Source organism: Erpetoichthys calabaricus, chromosome 2 (genome assembly GCF_900747795.2).
Source record: "Erpetoichthys calabaricus chromosome 2, fErpCal1.3, whole genome shotgun sequence".
Classification (NCBI taxonomy): Eukaryota; Metazoa; Chordata; class Cladistia; order Polypteriformes; family Polypteridae; genus Erpetoichthys; species Erpetoichthys calabaricus.
The window spans coordinates 227,727,834-227,746,744 of record NC_041395.2 but is presented as its reverse complement, the minus strand read 5'-3'; the positions used below and the strand labels follow the sequence as shown (position 1 = coordinate 227,746,744).

Here is an 18,911-nt window from a genome sequence, read left to right as displayed (position 1 = left end):
AAACCCACGCAGACACGGGGAGAACATGCAAACTCCACATTGGGAGGACCTGGGAAGTGAACCCGGGTCTCCTAACTGCAAGGCAGCAGTGCCACCGTGCCGCCCTCCTTCACAAACTGATTTTAATAATATGAAAGTTTTATGTTTTATATGTTTTGATGTGTTTTATATGTTTTGATGTTATTATCAGAGACCATCCTGTTTTTCCCCATATCAGTTCCTCTCTGATAATAATGCTCACTCTAACAGAACCTCTATATATGTGAATGGTTCAAAAGTTCCTTATTCATATATTCACAGTCCTTCAATGCAAAGTCCTTCCTGCTCAGTGGTGTAACAGGCTTCTGAAAAGAATGCTGAGAGCTAATGAGAAGTGCATTCTCTCATGCTGTGGTTAAGCACAGCATCCTACTTCATATATATACAAGTATTTCTGACATTGAACTAACATTCCAACTGTAAATTAATGAAGTCCAAAAATGTTGGTTAGTCCCTGCTTTGAACTTGATCCTGCCAGAATAAGTTCCACCCCCCTATTAGGAATCGGATTATGTGGGCTTCTTAAATGGATGGATGGATGGAAAATCCATGTCCTTGTTTTAAAGCATGTTATACGTTCATATCTGCAAAAGATTTTGCCGTCAGAAATTATATCATTTTTTTTTCCAACTGTAGATAGAATAATCAAAACCTATAAACTAGTTCCAAATATTTAAAGCAATCAAGAGCTGAGACAGAGGAACATTGAAGAGCTATTTTGACAGACTGGAATATGCTTAATGAATATTTGCAAGTGGGCTTGTTTCCATAATGAGGAGTAGCAATTTATCTGTGTATTCTAGGGCTCAGCTGCTATAGAAATACATATCAGCTTTCTACATGAACTAGGAAACAAGCAAAACCATCCTAAGTCTATATTCTGCTTCATTTGTAGTGTTTATTTTTTCATCAATTTCTGACACAGCCCTTTTCACTTCCATAAAATAATTTGTTGAACCTGTGTCTATGGAATGCTGTAGTGACAAGATTATCACTCAGATAACATGGGTGTTATTGAACCATTGTTGCTGTATGTGCTGTTTTTAAACTCTCACATTAGCCGTTTGGATTGGTTTTATTTTGTGCACTGGACCAGAGACAGAGTAGACATTTATCTAAGTATGGACTGATGAAATTGTTCAGCATGTTACTTAAAAACTTGACTGGTAAGTAGAAAACAAGTAAAGCCGAGAGTAAAGCCTGCCAAAATGAAAGCGTATTGTTCAGTGATACAAATTCCATCCATCCTTTAACTGAACCCATTCTCATGTGTCTGTGTAAGTTATTAATCCAGATATTCTGAGTTTTATCCCACATCTAAAAAAAAACGTGCCTGGTAGATGAATAGACAACTCTAAAATGAATGTGAATATATGACGAGACTGAGGTGAGGTCCCATCTAGGGTAAGGCTAAGGTACCCTGCATTTAGAGGAATATTTCCAACAAAATAAAATAAATACATTTATTGTAAAATGTGACAAGAAGTCAATCAAACCACAATGATATGTGAAATTAAGTAACTGAATGTGTCATAAATATGTTTTCTGTTGCTTATTTAAGTACTTAATTAATTATTTATTTATTTCAGTGACATCACATGAAACATGAAATATGCCATGAAATGAAAACTGTCATTTTCATCTGTCAAAGTTAAGAGTTTGGGCTCTAGACAGTACTATGTTTTAAATCATTTGTAGGCAGACTCTTGAAGTGCAGACTCCTTTCAGGGCTTCTTGAACTAAAGTAGCCACTTCATGCAGTAAAACTTTTTCTTACACTCATATATCCACCATGGACATGCACAGCCACTCCTTTCATCATCCAATGGGGATCCTGTGGTTCATAGGCAGTAAAACATTTTCATCTTCACCATACCTGCTAGGGCCCATCTCCTCAGCTTAGATGACTGAACATAAATTATTTTTTTTCTTGTTTAGATGGTGATAGACATTGCTGTTCATATCATCCATGGAAACAAATATAATATATTCAGTTATCTCTGACACATGGGTTTTATTCTTGGCCTCGTGTCAGCGTGGGTTTCTGCAAGCTCCAGATTTCCTCCCACATCCCAAAGACAAACATGTTCAGATAACTGCCAACTCTGCATTACCCTAGTGTGGGTGAGTGTGCCCTGCAATGAGGCGATGTCTTATTTATCCTGGCTCCTTCATTAAGTCCAGTATTGCTGAGAAAATAGAAACTGAATGAATGAATATTGTTTATCGATTTACTTGATTACCTAAACAATACAGGAGTTATAAAACTCACATTGGCATAGCAGTTAACACTAAAGCACTATAAAATATTCAGTAATATACATACAGTATAAATGAATACTAATTTTTAATTTTGTATATTTTATTTCGGGTTGTACAACAGCTTGTGGGTTGGTGATGCTGCCTCATGAATCCAGTATTATGGGATAGAATTCCACACCTGTCATTGTATATGTAAAACTTACAGGTTCTCCCTGTGTTTGTGTGTTTTTACCTCGGGGTGGGGGAACTCCATCTTTCCTTTAACACCTCCATGAAGCCTAGGTTAATTTGTGAATGTAAATTTGCCCCAGTGTGTTTATGTTTGCACAGTATATGACAAGATAGGATAAGGAAAGATACATGAGAAAAGAAAAAGCTAAATTAAGATAAAATAAGAAAAGACATACTAAGATTAAATAAGACAAGATGAGAAAAGGAAAGCCAAGGAGAGACAAGTTAAGACAAGATAAGGAAAGACAAGACTCAGATGAGATGACATGACATAATATAGCATAACATTTTTAGGTGTCCCAGCAACTCACAGCAAAATTAAAACAAGTACATATGTTTGCATTCCTTCCAAGGTTATTTCCTGTCTTGCTCCAGTGCTGATAGATTAGGCTGTAGCCTGTTGTATTTTGTATTGTATTTTATTATGCAAGGATGAGAAATGTATCTATGTTTCATGTAAAATAGCAGAATGGTGAAACGGGCTGCCATTGCTGCCTTATAGCTTCAGGGATTTGGGTTTTATTTACTGCCCTGTCTGCATATTGTTTGCATATTCTACCCATATTGGATGTTTTTTTTTTTTAACAGTCTCAAATACGTGATATTATATTAACTGGTAATTCTACATTTTTTCCAGTATGAGTCAATATAATAATAATAATAATAATAATAATAATAATAACATTTATTTGTATAGCACATTTTCATACAAAAAAGTAGCTCAAAGTGCTTAAATATATGAGTGTATATGAATAATATGAGTGCCTGTATGATTGTTTAATGAAGAGAACTAACATTGCTCCCTGCTGCTCACCGGATCAGCTCTGGCTCAACACAACCCTGCAATTCAAGTACAGAATTTAGGAAATTAATGTTTGGATGTAAAAGATAAACACATATTACAAAGTTATTTTTATTGGTTCTCATTCAAGTGTTCCACACAGAACTGGATGAAATGAGTTTGATAGAGATGAGTAGATATTGAAATGCAACAGCTTTTTATATAATAGTGGTTTTCAGTGCTGCCTACCACCCCCAGGAACCTGGGTTGAGATCTTAGCATACTGTTTAATGGTATTGTCATGTTTTTCCCACTTACCTTCCCAAAAACAGGAAGATTAGGTTGATTCTATTAAAATAATATCTTCTAATTGTCACAGTGACAAGTCCCTAAGTAGCTCATTCCCATGTGTTTTCATTACACGTTATTAATGGGTCACTGTAGGTGGCACACCGGATGGACGGGAATCCCTGGCCAGGAACCAGGAAGATCCTTTACCCGAATGGGAGACCCCTAGGGAACATAAAGGCATCATGGCTTAGAGAGGGAAGGAGGTCACACCTGGACTAGGCAGCCCTAATAGATGGACAGACATCCCAAACAGAACTGATGGTTCCTTACCCAGGCCGGAATCCCCAAATAAGTGGACAGGTGTCCCGACCAGTCATGGCTTAATTCCAACATCCCTCAGAGAAAGTCCTTCCCTGTCCTCTTCTTTTCTCATGGCCATGGAAGAACTTTCTCTGGGGGAAATTTAACTCCCCCAGACATTAGATGGCAGCAGCCCTAAATATTGGCGCCTATTTGGGAACCAGTAGGGAATGCTGAAAGTTGTAGACTGGCAGCACAGCCCTGCTAGGGTCCATGGGTGCCGCAAGGATGCTCTGCAGGGAGATGTGCGCCCCAATTCACGGCACTTCTGTATGATCCAGAAGTACTTCCAATGGGCAGTGGCCCTGGCACTGGAAGTACTCCCAGGTCCTTAATAAAAGGGGGCGCACTCATTTATCCAGACAAGTCAGAGCCGGGAGGATGTAGAGGAACACTTAACTGAAAGAAGATGCGTGTGGTGGTGAGAAGAGAGATATTGAGGAGAGAGACTACTTGTGTTTTCTGCTTGTGCTTGCTACCTTTGGAGGTATTTGTGTAATAAACACACCCCTTTATTTGAACCTGTAACTCTGTGTGTGTTCGTGTTGGATTTTGGGGTTCGCTAACACCCATGTTTCTATCACATACAAAAAATGAAAGAAAAATCCTAATGATTAAAACTCTAGCCATTTGCAGCTTAAATAAATATACAGATTTTATTAATTCATACATTTTTCACACTGACATTATCCATCTGGAGCCTTATTGTGACAGCATTAGGTGTAAGGAAAATCAATCATTAGCAGGGCATTAGATCTATCTTAAGTCAAACTTTTGATTGCAAATTAATCAGAAAAGCCCAACATTCTCAAAACTGCCTAAAACAATTTTTTATCAGGTGACCAAGGCCAATCCTAGTGGCATGGGGACAAAGTAGGAGCCAAAGCTGAATGGGGCACCAGATCTGCATAGGGCACAATTCTGACTCCATACATGTCATTAAAACAAAATACGATTCACACTGTATTCTCCTTAAAGGGGAAAAAATTCATTAGTTATCCCCTAACCACTTGATTTAATCAATAATAATTCATAAAAATTGTACAAATCATTCTTGCTTGTGTGAAGGGAATATTGTTGCCCTACTGCAGTATACTCAGTTCACACAAACAATAAGACACACTTCTGATGTCTGGTGTAGTTGCATAACTGCTGACATGATGAGACAATCATTTCTTCATTTCTTCAGCCTAGATTTTAGCAATTACAGCACAACATCAGTTATTCTTTATTTTTAATGTGTTGGAAATACTACAGAGCAGATGGATGCATGACATTTCTGCTGTGCTGCCTTAATTAGATGTCGACTGGCGAGGTAACATATCTTTTGTATACAGTACATCTTTTTTCATTGAATCAATGCCTACTTTCATTTTTTTTGTCAGCCTAAGTTATGACATACACAGATCTGTACATTGAATATATTTTTTGAGATTTTCATTAAAAGTATACTCTTGTATTTCCTGTTCTTTCTTTTAGTTGAACATTTTAACGAGGCATTTGTCATTCTCTTGTCTTATATGTACAAATGTTCTGAAGAGGTGAGGTTATCTTCTTCCGAAGGAGAGGATAGTGACAGGATGTAACACAAGCTGCTTACCCTTTTAGCTGATGAGGTGCTGACCGGGAGCTAAAGTACAGTATATACCATCAGAAAGATGAATTAGCAGTGAGGCGGATGACAGCCACAGGCAAATCCACACAGATAGGCACACATCTCGACAGCTCTTCCCTTGTATGTCATCCATGCTCTTTTACAGATCCAGATTGCAAACACAGGAGCATGCAACCAAAGCAAAAATTTGGAATTAATGTGCTTTTCCAGTGAAGCAAAAACATATACCTTAAACCTGAAGAAGAAAACAGAGCACATTCTGTCTCAAATGCTAATTTGTTCTTTAATAATTGTGAAAAACACTTGTCCCTTTCTACTCTTTACCTGATGCAGACTAAGCATAGTATGTTTTTGACAGTTGGGGGGCATTACATTGGCTGCTTTTTGGCTCATTAGTAGTCAAAGCTGTGGTGAAAGTGATTCAAAACTACTAAAGTTAGGTACACAATATAGTAGCTTTAAACACTGCTAACCATTTTAAAATGCTAATGATGTTCTGTCTTTGTTGTATTCACCATGGCTACATAGTTACAAGTTTGACTTGGATGTTCCCAGATTCCAGCCTTGCATACACACACACACACACATCCTCACGTTTCATGTCATGAGAAGATGCTGTTGCTATTCAACACTAAGATTATGCTGTGCTAAGATCCAAGCCAATGGCCACAAGGCAAATGTGCTTCTACTCTGTGTTATGATGCTTCAAGATTTATTAAGATAAACAACTTCTAGCCTGCAGATATCAAAAGGAAATGAAATAGATTTTATTAACCATTAGGACATATGCCCTGTGTACAGAATGAATTTCAATAAGGAATGTATTGTGCACAGTGTGTAATATAGACAGATGAAGGTGACGATGATGCTTGCAATTTTGTGCAAATGTTAGCATGATGGTTCAGATGATGATAACCGAGTAAGCAAAACTCACATTTAAAATGAATATAGCGAAAATTATAAAATATCTGTGGGTTTATGGCTGATTTCACTCCTGGAATATCTGAAACATTATTAGAAAGAGGGTGATTTAAAACATTATCAACATAAGGGGAAAAAGTCTTTAAGAGGACCCAACAGTGCTTTATGACATAAAGTCAAATGTGTTTTTCATCAGTAGAAAATTTACATGCACAGACAGCCAGAAGCTCAAACAGCAAAAGAACAATTCAATTTTTTAAATTCTTCAGACAAAGAAAGCATAAACATTTTTGTTCTCTGCTTCGCTAAAATTTCACCTCTAAATGTAATTTGTACAGACACTCATACTTGCTGGTAACAACTTCATTAGGCCATACAAGTTTCCATTACTTTGTGCTAATTTACTAGACTAGGTGTCTAGGTTGGCAGATAAATTAGTTTTAACACACTAGAAAAAAGAGAAGGCTTTACTGCTGCTTAAACCCAGACTCCTTCCCAATGCTTTTATTCACTGAAAATATACTGCATGTAATACTTTATATATAGATTCATATAAGTTATGAATATATGCAAACAATGGATTCAGAAAGAATTAGGACCCTTTCACTTTCGGCACAGTTTTATTGTGTTGTACATTTAATTTTAAATGGATAATCTTGAACATGTTGCCCCTTAATCTACAATCAATAATTCAAAATAACAACCTGAAAACATGTTTCAGAAAGGTTTGCAAATTTATTATAAATAAATCTCTCACTTGTATAAGTATGATACTATTAATTTAGTACTCTGTACTATATAAGCCCCTTTGGCAGCAATTACAGCTTTGAGTCTTCTTGGATAAGTCTCTGCAAGCTTTGCACACCATGATTTGGGCAGTTTACAGCACTTTACTCGACTTATGTTGTTTTAAACGTGCTCTATAAATAAAATTGACTTGACTTGACTTGACTTACCCTATTTTTCATGGTAGATTCTTTTAAAATCTCTTTGATTGGGTGGGAATCTTCAGGTATCTCTGTATGAATTTTAAGTCTTGGCTTTGGCTGGGCCACTCAAGCACAGTCAGAAATTTGTCCCAGAGCCACTAGAGCAGGGGTGCCCACACTTTTTCGACTTGCGAGCTACTTTTAAAATGACCAGGTCGAAATGATCTACCTACATTAAAAATGCTATATACTGTATATATATATATATATATATATATATATATATATATATATATATACATATATATCTATACTAATAAAAGGCAAAGCCCTCACTGACTGACTCACTCACTCACTGACTCACTCATCACTAATTCTCCAACTTCCTGTGTAGGTAGAAGGCTGAAATTTGGCAGGCTCATTCCTTACAGCTTACTTACAAAAGTTAGGCAGGTTTCATTTCGAAATTCAAAGCGTAATGGTCATAACTGGAACATATTTTTTGTCCATACACTGTAATGGAGGAGGCGGAGTCACGTATCACGTCATCACGCCTCCTACGTAATCACGTGAACTAAAAACAAGGAAGAGATTTACAGCACGAGTCGCACGCGGGAACGAAGGTAAATGACGTTAATTTTTGACTGTCTTTTAATACTGTGTAAGCATACATATTAACACATGTGCAATTAAACGTGTGCATTTACGGGGTGATTTCTCAGGCTTAAAAGCTCACCTTTTATCAAACGCGGGAACAAAGGTAACTGACGTTGTTCACTGTCTTTTAATACTGTGTAACCATACATATTAACACATGTCCAATTAAACGTGTGCATTTACGGGGTGATTTCTCAGGCTTAAAAGCTCGCCTTTTACTAAAAAGGTAAATGCAAAACTATTTTCAATCAGTTTATTGAAACACTCCCGTTAAGGATTGCAATAACATATTCGCGAGATAAAACAACGAAGTAGGGGGAAATGGAGGAACAGCCGCAAACAGCGAAGAGCAAAAAATTAATTAAACAATTGAGAACGGAGCGAGTTAAGCATACAAGCATGTTCATAAGGGAAACAAACCACGGTGTAAAACGTAAGTTTAAATAAAGTTTATAGAAACGCTCCCGCTGCGGATTGCAATAACATATTCGCGAGATAAAAGTTTAATGAGAAGACACGAGGTATAAACGAAGCACACGCCGTGGCGCAACGTTAGGGGCAACAGTTTCAACCATTCTATGATCTGCTTCTCGCAACTGAAAGACGGCACATGGCGGATGTTAGCCGACTTGCTGACCGCAACGTTAGGGGCTTCAAGTATGGCGCTGACGCCACATCTCAGTGCCAACACTTTGCAGACTGTACTTAAAAGACACGCCCTCCTCACTGGACAGTTAAAAACACCAATCAAACTAACGATGACATCAAGTATTACCCAATCAAAAGTAGGAAAGGAGGCATCTTCATAAAATGCGTGTGGGATGATTTGCATGAGACGCTGCTTTAAAAAAAAAATGATTACAAAAATACGGGATAAATCCCGTCCAGTATTGATTCAAAACGGGACGCGCAATTTCATTGTCAAACGCGGCACGATTCCGTATTTTAAAGGACGGGTGGCAACCCTACAGTGCCAGGTAACCACCCATACAATCAGATTGTGATTCAGACTAGGAATGCAATGAATGTAATTACCCCGATCTACATACAAGGCGAAAGTCTTGCAACATTCAAAGATGATGGTTTGGGATAATTAGTACTTATTAAGTACACCATGGAACATAAAAGAGCTTATGAAGCCTTGAACCGAAAAAAGCAACATCTCAGAGATCGTACAAAAAAAAAAGGAGGTAATGTCGTTTTACTCGCTGTAGATTTTAGTGAAACATTACCAGTTATTCCACGAGGGAGACCAGCAGATGAACTCAATGCTTCTTTAAAATCCATGCTTCTCACACGGTCGGTTATATGTCGCGTGTTCTCGGGTAGGTACACCAAAAAATGTATACATTTAAGCATGTAATGGGCAAAGAAAAAATGAGGTATACCCGAAGGCACTGCAGTAGTACTCAATGTAACTTTACTTCTTAAATGTTAATGTTTTACTGTTTAATAATTTATACGCTTCTTATATATTGTTCAAATTCTTTTATCAAAATACCAGTGACAGCGCAATGCACGATAACATGGAGTGAATACACCATACGCATCTGCCCACGGCCGCCCTGGTGTGCGCAGATAGGAGTTGATTCTAAAATAAAATAAACATAAAAAGAGTAATACAATCATCACCCATAAAGCGGATAGCAGACGTGACGTATTATATGTGTACCACATTTCAAGTCAATAGGTGAAACAGTTTGCAAGCTACAGGTGATTTAAATATCCTGGACAGACCAACGAAAAGCCACGGTAGCAAATTATACAAGAAGATTTTACTGTTTAATTATTTATATTTATATGAAATGTGCTTCTTATATATTACTTCATATTCTCATATGATAATGATGTTAATGTTGTTTATATTGATTTCTATGTTATTGTAAGTGCATCTATGTGTGTATATGTATGTATTTATGTATGTATGTGTATATATATATATATATATATATATATATATATATATATATATATATATATATATATATATATAAAAAATATATGTGTATATGTATATATAATATATCTGTATATGTGTGTATATGTGTGTGTATATGTGTATATGTATATATATATGACAGCAACACTCATAACAATGACAACACAATTACATTGACAATCATGTTACGTTATTTTTAAAATGTTTCCTTTACTTTTTCATAACCTCTTTAACACACTACTTCTCCGTTGCGAAGCGCTGGTATTTTGCTAGTATATTTATATATATATATATATATATATATATATATATATATATATATATATATATATATATTATACTGAGTATACTTTATACATAAAATATATGTTGCCGTACCTTGCATAACTGAATAACCCTTATGGCACAATAACGATTCAATACATTTATGGTCACTAAAGTATTTGGATGTAATAATCTTCATGTGGGAAAAGGCTGACTCGCATAAATAAGTAGAGCCGAATAATGCAGTCAAGGAGGCAGCACATTTCCTCATGTTTGGGTACTTTTCCTCTGTGAGTAAGTTCCAAAACTGTCCTTGAGCCCCAGACTTCAGCTGAATGTCATCCTGTAGTGTCAAAATCACATCCTCCACTGTAGAGGAGTTTTAGGTGAAACAGTGTTGCAATTTTTGATGCGGGTGAATCACCCTCAACATCTTCCCTAAATGGATAAGACTTAAATGTAGCGATTGGCTCAAGTAAAGCTGAGTCTTGAAACCGTCTGTCAAAGTCTGACAGACAATTTTCAATCTGCTCTGTGTAGCATATGCTGTCAAGTTGCACACACGCCTTCCATTGCATCTCCAGCTCTGATGCGAGGTTTTGGATGTTCCCCAAATCAAGGCTCTGCAGCTTTGAGGACAGATGTTGCATTTTTCATTTGAAAGCATTAACTGAGCTAATCATATTGACCATAGTTTTGTCTTTTCCTTGCAGCTGTAAATTAAGCTCATTCAACACGTTGGTCAGATCGGAAAAAAAACACCAGGTCTAGCAGCCATTGATCATTATTAAGTTACTTGTATTCTGCATGTTTAATGACAAGGAGAAACTCCTTTTTCTCCGGCCAGGGGTCTCAAAATCTCAGCAGGAATTTCTCCCTAGCCATCTGCCTCAACGAAGGCCTCTTTTATCATCTCTTCATCTTGGAAGGACTTCAAATGCTTAATGATCGAGTGACTCACCCGGAACAATGCTTCGGTGTGCCTGCCTTTGCTTTTGAATTCAGCCGAGTGAAAAATTATGGTTTTCCGATTAACTGCGATTTTCGTTCCCTCTCCTTTCTCTTTCTCAGATCGCTTTTTGGAAGGAAGTCAGTTTTGTAGTTTTTATGAACAGTTCGAAAGTGCCTTTCCACATTTTCCTTCTTTGGAATAGCAATGATAGATTGACAGATCAGACAAACGCACTTTGATTGTGACATTGTGAGAAAAAAAAAATCCTCTTCCAATTCCACATCCAGCCCATACCCTCCCCCCCCCCAAAACAACTATTTTTTTTAAATCCATTCTTTAGTCGATATAAATTGGAAGGCTGACTAGATCACTTAGATAGCCAGAGTTTTTCAGTAGCTTGCGCGTGCGGGATGACCAGTGTGTTAGAAGAAAAGAGATCTCAGACTGGCCGCCCTGTAAGACAATCAAGTGGCAAATGCCATAGGGAGGATATATGATAGAGTAACATTTAAAAAAAAATTTTTGAATGCAACGCGATCTACCTGCACTACCTTTCCGATCTACCGGTCGATCATGATTGACGTATTGGGCACCCCTGCACTAGAGCATTGTCTTGGCAGTCTGCTTTTGGTTATTGTCATAAAAGGTTACAATTTGCCCCAGTCTGAGGTTGTGTGCACTCTGGAGCAGGTCTTCATTAAGGACCTCTCTATATTTGGCTGCATTCATCCTTCCCTCAGTTCTGACTAGGCTCCCAGTCCCTCTGCTGAGAAGCACCTTTATAGCATGATGATGCCACCACTATGCTTCACTGTAGGGATGGTATTAGGCTGGTAATGAACCTGATCTTTGCAAGACATAGTGCTGAGAGTCCTGCCCAAAGAGTTACATTTTTATTTCATCAGACCGGAGAACTTTTTTGCTTATGTTGTCAGAGGCCCTTCGGTTACTCGGTTTGGTAGGACTGCCAACTCTAGGAAGAGTATTGTGTGTTCCATTTCACAATTATTGAGGCCACTGTGCTGTGCCATGGGAACACTTAGAAATGGTTTTAAATCTTTGTCCTGATCTATGCCATAGAGATTTCCTTGGATTTTATGGCTTGATTTTTGCCCTGACATGCAGTATAAATTTTGAGACCTTATATGCACAAGTTTGTGCCTTTCTAAACAATGTCCAATCAACTCAATTTGTCCCAGGTGGGCTCCAATCCAATGATGATCAGAGCAAACAGAACACACCTGACTGCAATTTTGAGTGCCACAGCTAAGAGTCTGAATACTTATATCAATGAGAGAGTTCAGTTTTTGATTTTTAATAAATTTGCAAAACTTTTTCAAAACATGTTTCACTTTATGGGTTGTTCAATGTAGATTGACTGGCAGCAATGGCAAATATTCATTAAAAATTAAATATACAACACAATAAAGTGTGCAGAAAATGAAGAGGTCTGAATACTTTCAGAAACCACTATATGGTGAATGATAAGACAGACAAGCTCCCTGTTTAATGGCAAAGCAAAAATGCAAAAAATGAAAAGAAGGTTTCAGAAGAGGGACGTCTCATTTTGAGTGGATACTTATACTTACAAGCAGGTTCTTATATAAGTCTTGGGCAAAAGAGGTGAGACTTCTAGTTGGAAGCAGAAATGATGTCAGAGATCCTCTGGTCACTGATCCTTGGATCTGAGGGCAAGAGAGGAAGGACGTATGAGAGAGCACTAACCTGTGTGTATTATATTAATTGCAGAAGCCTTGAAGATGCTTTCTTCTCATGCATGTCATGTATACGTACATATACACACATTAATACACATATATCCATAGAGATTTATGAATAAACCGTGTATATATATATAATCTCAGAGAGACACTTTGAAGCCCCATGACACTACTTGCATGTCACACTCTACTTACAAACAATTTCTCAGAGACACTTTAACGTCCCGTGAGACAAGGAAGTGAGACAAAAGGACAGCTGCTGTACAGGCTTTTAAATGATCGACACGTAGCACAACATGCAGAACATGCAGCTCGGTAGCAGCAGCTGATCCGTCCACATCTCCTTAGCGTGCGTTCAACCCAACACAATGTGAACAGCAAAGACGTGAAGTGGCGAGCATGAAGCATGTCCTCCTTGGGTTTGGATGAGCGAAGCAAGTAGGGGGTAAATAATACCTATATTCTTTTAAAGAGAAACCTGTATTTGCTGTTGATGTAAATGTTTCAGAATGGTAGCTGTGATACCTCAGGATACATGAATAGCCATATGCAGTGTTGTTAATTAACACTGGTAATTACAAGCACTTTTTGCTTAAAAGGAAAAAATTGTACTTCACAATTTAATTAAGTTCACATCAGGTGGATTCTTTCCATGCTTTGTTGCGAACAATTGCTGAACACTTATAAGAGGTTCTGTTTCTGCAATCCAAACAACCCATTTTACTCTCTCGGGGACTCAAACCAAATTAAATTAACAGCCATGAATTGCAACTATATAAATCAAACATACAATATACACACAAAAAAATCTGTGTGTATCTTTAAACATTTGCAAAAATATAAACATACTTTACATTTTTTAAACTGTAGCTTTATTTAGTGTAATTCTTTATAGATATTCTGTATAGATAAGGGATAAGGACAAATTGACAACACAATTTGGCCAGGAGACATGTAGAGACAAAATAGGTCTGGGTCAATAAGAGGATAAAAACACCAATTAACAAAAAAGCTTTAATTAAAAATCATAATCAAAATTATAAGAATCTGAGGTACTAGCCGTTACTTGTTTTTTTCTGTTTTGTAATCAGATTTTTATTAAATACACACCACCACCTTAAATAGGAAATAAAACAAGGTTGCAGCAAGAGTTTCGATCGATATGGCCATGGCCCCCAAAATAGTGATGCTTGTGAAAAAAAATGGTGTTGAAAAGCTAGCATGAAAATGTCCATAAAATATAACAAGATATTTTATACACTTCATAAAATAAAATCAGTAACATTAAAATAGATGTGCCCAGACTAAGTGTGGCTCTATGGTGCAGAGTAACTGTCTCACTGTCTAGCTGTTGTTTGTGTAGAGTAAGTAGATTCTCCCTGTTCCTAAATATCTCTGGGTATTCCAGTGTTACGCCATATCCCAAATATGTGTGTATTGTGTTCATTTGCAATAATTAATTATCCACCTTTGTCTCTGGATGACTGAATGAGTGATCCTGCCTGGCATTTCATCCAACTTTAGCTCCTAATAATACCTGGAAGGCCTCTGATTCTTCTCAACCAAATACTGGAAATCTGAATTCAGAAATTTAGTAAATGTAAATTCATTTCATGGTATATACATTTTCCATTATGTATTTAAAGATATTTTACATGAATATTTGTGTGTATGCTGCTATATTATATAGATCTATGCATATATGTGAATATACAATTTAATATTGGTCGGGCAATGAACATGCAACAATATTCACTGAGCTCAATTGAAACGTCACACTTAGAGCCAAGTTTCTAAGCTTTTGGATCCAACCTCAGATTTGCCTTCCGGTGCAATTAGGTTTTAATTGTTGGCCTCTGACTGAGAAAACACCAGTGTGGAGTGTTATGATAGCCTGGAGAAACACACACAAATATGCAGACCTGCAAATTATCTGGCTGAGTTAATTTACTCAACCTCTGATACCACATCTGATAGTTCATCAGTTTATTGCTATTTTCTGCTCTTTTAGAAAGTGCTCAGTGGTCACTTCTGTGGCTACACTAAATGAAACACTTGATTGCTTGCTTGATTAATGGACTGCTACTAGGCTAAACCATCTGTGATAAAATCAGATATCATTTCAAAATGTATTATGTTTCAGCTTGGATTTCATGTGCACAAACTATTAGATTATAAATTTCACAATATTCTTATAGTGTAGAAAAATATTTTTACTCAAAATCTGTACATTAGATTAAGACTAGTAATGACAAAGGTAGCATAGGATTAGAATTCACTGATAGGTTGCCTTCTCTATGAGCTATGCCTATTCACACAAGAGTCCTTAAATTTCTTGTAACAGCTTGTTGTCAAAGTCCAACAGTCTGGGAGCTCTTAAATGGGCTTATCTAGGCAAGTGAAGTCATACAACGGACACACATCCCATCCAGGGTTTGATCCCTGTCAACTCAACCAAGATCAAGTGGGCATTGAAAATAAACATCTAAGAACCACAAATAAAAATGCTTCCAAATGTTACTTGTATGGAAATGTTAGATTTCAAAACACCGTGACAAAGTAAGGGAGACGATGAGATTAGAGTTGATTAGAAATCTAATTCAAAGTAGATAAGATGGCAACTGGTATCTGTATTTTAAAATCTTTTTAAGAGAAAAAAAATTATACACTCAGAAACCCTCAAAAATCATACATACCCCACCACATCTTGCTTACAAAATCAGAAATGTAATAACAAATGTCCATATATTGTAATGCGTTGAATTATGTTTGTTTGTTTTTTTTTTTTATTCCATTTATTAGTCAATCTTATCCAGTTCTGCACCTAAACCTTCTACCACTTCTTTTTATCTCTTTCGCTACATGCTATGTCTTAATGTTCATTTTCATCTTCTTTAAAAAGGCTTAGAGTCTTCACATGTCTTAGTTTGCTTTCTCTTGCAAACCACAGGCCAGATAGTCACTATATGGCAGTGAAGGGTATTTTATGTAACGTAGATGTACTGATTAACTGTAATAACTTTAAACTCATCATCTAAATTGTTGCGGAGATTATCATACTCGCTGAATTCCAAGAAATGCAAGGTAGCTGTCTTTAATCCTATTGGATTTAATGCTAGCTGCACATTGGCGTATTTAAACTCATCTAATTTGTGAAATTGAGCTTGCTGTAGGGAGAAAGGCTAAGATTGTGTATCTTAGCTGTTACAGAGATTGCATCATTTTCTTGAAAATAAGGGCATTTAGGCATATAAGTGTTCTTTTAAGCTTTATGGATTTGATATATTTTACAACAGAGCCAATGAAGTTAATAGTGTGTTCACCAGCATTTTATATACTGCATACAGTATGATGATAGGTTACTCCATATACCTTTACAGCAATTAATTCATAAACAACTGCAATCTGTCCAGATTTTGTATTATAGTTGAGTGTATGTAGTTATTTTGTTTTGTAAGTTCTCTCTAGTTGGCACAGTGTTTGGGGCAGCTGCCTCAAAGCTTCATCAGTTTGGATTGCAATGCTCACCTTCTAAATGGCTGTGTGTAATTTTCCACTTTTTTGAGTGGATGTTTTTTCAGGGATCCATTTTCTTCTCACAAATTAAGCTAACTGGTGACTTATAAATACATTTTTCAGTGTGGATGTGTACATAAACATGTCCAGTAATGGACTGATCTCCTGTTTTCAGTTGATTCCTGCCTTGTGCAAAATGACAGGAAGATAAACGGCAGCTTCTTTTAATCATTTCATTAAATAAGAAGATTCAGAAAATAGATGAATGGATGAATATTTTTGTATTCATAAAATAATAAATGACTGTTTTATGAAGTAGTAAGTAAGTAGCAAGTAATCTTTATATTTATGAGGGTATTAAAAGAAAAAGAATGCAAATTAAACGATAACATTTGCAGAAGCAAGTCAGTTAAATTAATAAAACAACATGAACAACTCTTAGAGTAGAGAGTTCTGATAAAAATATCTTTTCATAGCCTTTTTCATTTTCATTCATCCATTTGCTTTCAATCTTACTTCATCTAATTTAACATTGGAATGAAACTGGATCCTATCTTTAAAACAGCTGGCACAACTGCCTTCGCTTCTGCTAAGCAAAATGGTCTAGTGTTATGTACAAATGCAAACTAAAATTAATTTTGCTTGTTGTTTCACAATTACAAAACACAAAACACACTGCATTGTTTTGAAAGTTTTTTTGAAGTGGAAATCGAAGAATATTGCACCCAAAGAGATCGTCAACACCTTGCACCTCTTTTGGACCTGTATATTTATTAGAAGGCGGCACGGTGGTGCAGTGGTAGCGCTGCTGCCTCGCAGTAAGGAGACCTGGGTTCATTTCCCGGGTCCTTACTGCGTGGAGTTTGTATGTTCTACCCGTGTCTGCGTGGGTTTCCTCCCACAGTCCAAAGACATGCAGGTTAGGTGCATTGGATCCTAAATTGTCCCGTGGGTGTGTGCCCTGTGGGGATTTGTTCCTGCCTTGTGCCCAGTGCTGGCTGGGATTGGCTCCAGCAGACGCCCGTGACCCTGTGTTAGGATATAGCGGGTTGGATAATGACTGATTGACTGACATTTATTATAAAAAGGGTACAATTGAATATGAAGGGTAGAGGAGTACCTTTTGGAAATGTTACATAGCTAAACACAATCCACAATGAGACAGAAAGATTTACACTTGGAAGAAACTGTAATGCAAAGAAATGCAAATGTAATCCTAGGTGGTTAATAAGAAATGTTACAGTTCCAGTCTTTGATGAGATCCTTTCTGCTTTTGCTGAAATCTATTTAAAGTGTGTGCTGATCAATGCGTCATCCCATCAGCCCCAGAGCACTCCTGCTGGCTAAAGATGAGATGATAATTGAAGGGGAGAAAAAGATTTTATATATACTACATACTTTTCTGCCTGCACCAATGGTGCAAATTTTGATGATTGCTGAACTCTAGACACAAAATAGGTTGTCAAGCAAAGCCCTATATTTTGGTATAAATTCAATTTTTACTTCTCACCATTGGCCACCTAAGACTCTTGGGCCATTGTTAAAAAGATTTAAGCAAACAGTCAGCACTGATCTGGTTTCAGAAGAGTTAACATTCCTTTAGGAACTCTTAAAATATTGTGATCTTATTGTCTAATTAGTATTATTTGGTAAGATTGAATCATTCTGATGAAAAGACACAATTTTGATTAGCTGTGCTGCCGGGGCTGGACAGCAATCTCAGTTGTTTTTTTCCTCTCATGACAAGTATTACTGATTATTTTTTACTGTGTGCTATGCACACTTTCTATTCCACAATTTAGATATCAGGCAAAAGGAAAAGTGGTTTGACCATCAGCAGCAGGTTCTTTTTGTCACATTGGCTGGTAATGAAAAAAAAAAAACACAAAATAACAACCAACTTCCTGTAATCTTTAAAAAATAATAAATCAATAATTCAATAAGCAGCAACATCAGTTTTCATGTGCTACCTACTAACCCTAACCCTACCCCTAACCTACCTACTCCTCAATCTTTACTTATGTTAGAGTATTACCCACATTTTATTTTATTTTTTTCTGCTGCATGTGTTTTCTCCTGACTTCTTTTGTTTGGTAAATATTTCTAATGTCTGGCCAACTGATTCTGGATCTCTGTACACCAGCTGATGGTACGTTCGAGGCTGGGGTTGCTAATAAAGCCATTGTCTACCTGGTACTGCACTCTCATAGAGTACATACTTCTGTTCAGGAGATACTATTGTGCCAATGCCATCATACACTCTGACAGTTTTCAAACTTAATCGTGTACTCTATTCTTGTAATAAACTGCACATTTCTAACTTGTCTTTTTAAGGTAAAATACTACAAAGCACAGACACTGACAATGATCTGCTTTTGTTCACTCATTCTCTTCCTCACCAGCTCCTAGGAATTACAAATACTTATTCTTTTG

The 18,911-nt window shown here is 36.8% G+C and overlaps 1 protein-coding gene across 2 annotated transcripts in view; it reads left to right on the top strand.

Annotated features, from left to right (window-relative positions):
- Positions 1 to 18,911, top strand: part of LOC114646859 (glutamate receptor ionotropic, delta-1-like) — a 1,476,314-nt gene that overhangs the window by 1,123,964 nt on the left and 333,439 nt on the right. The window lies entirely within an intron of this gene.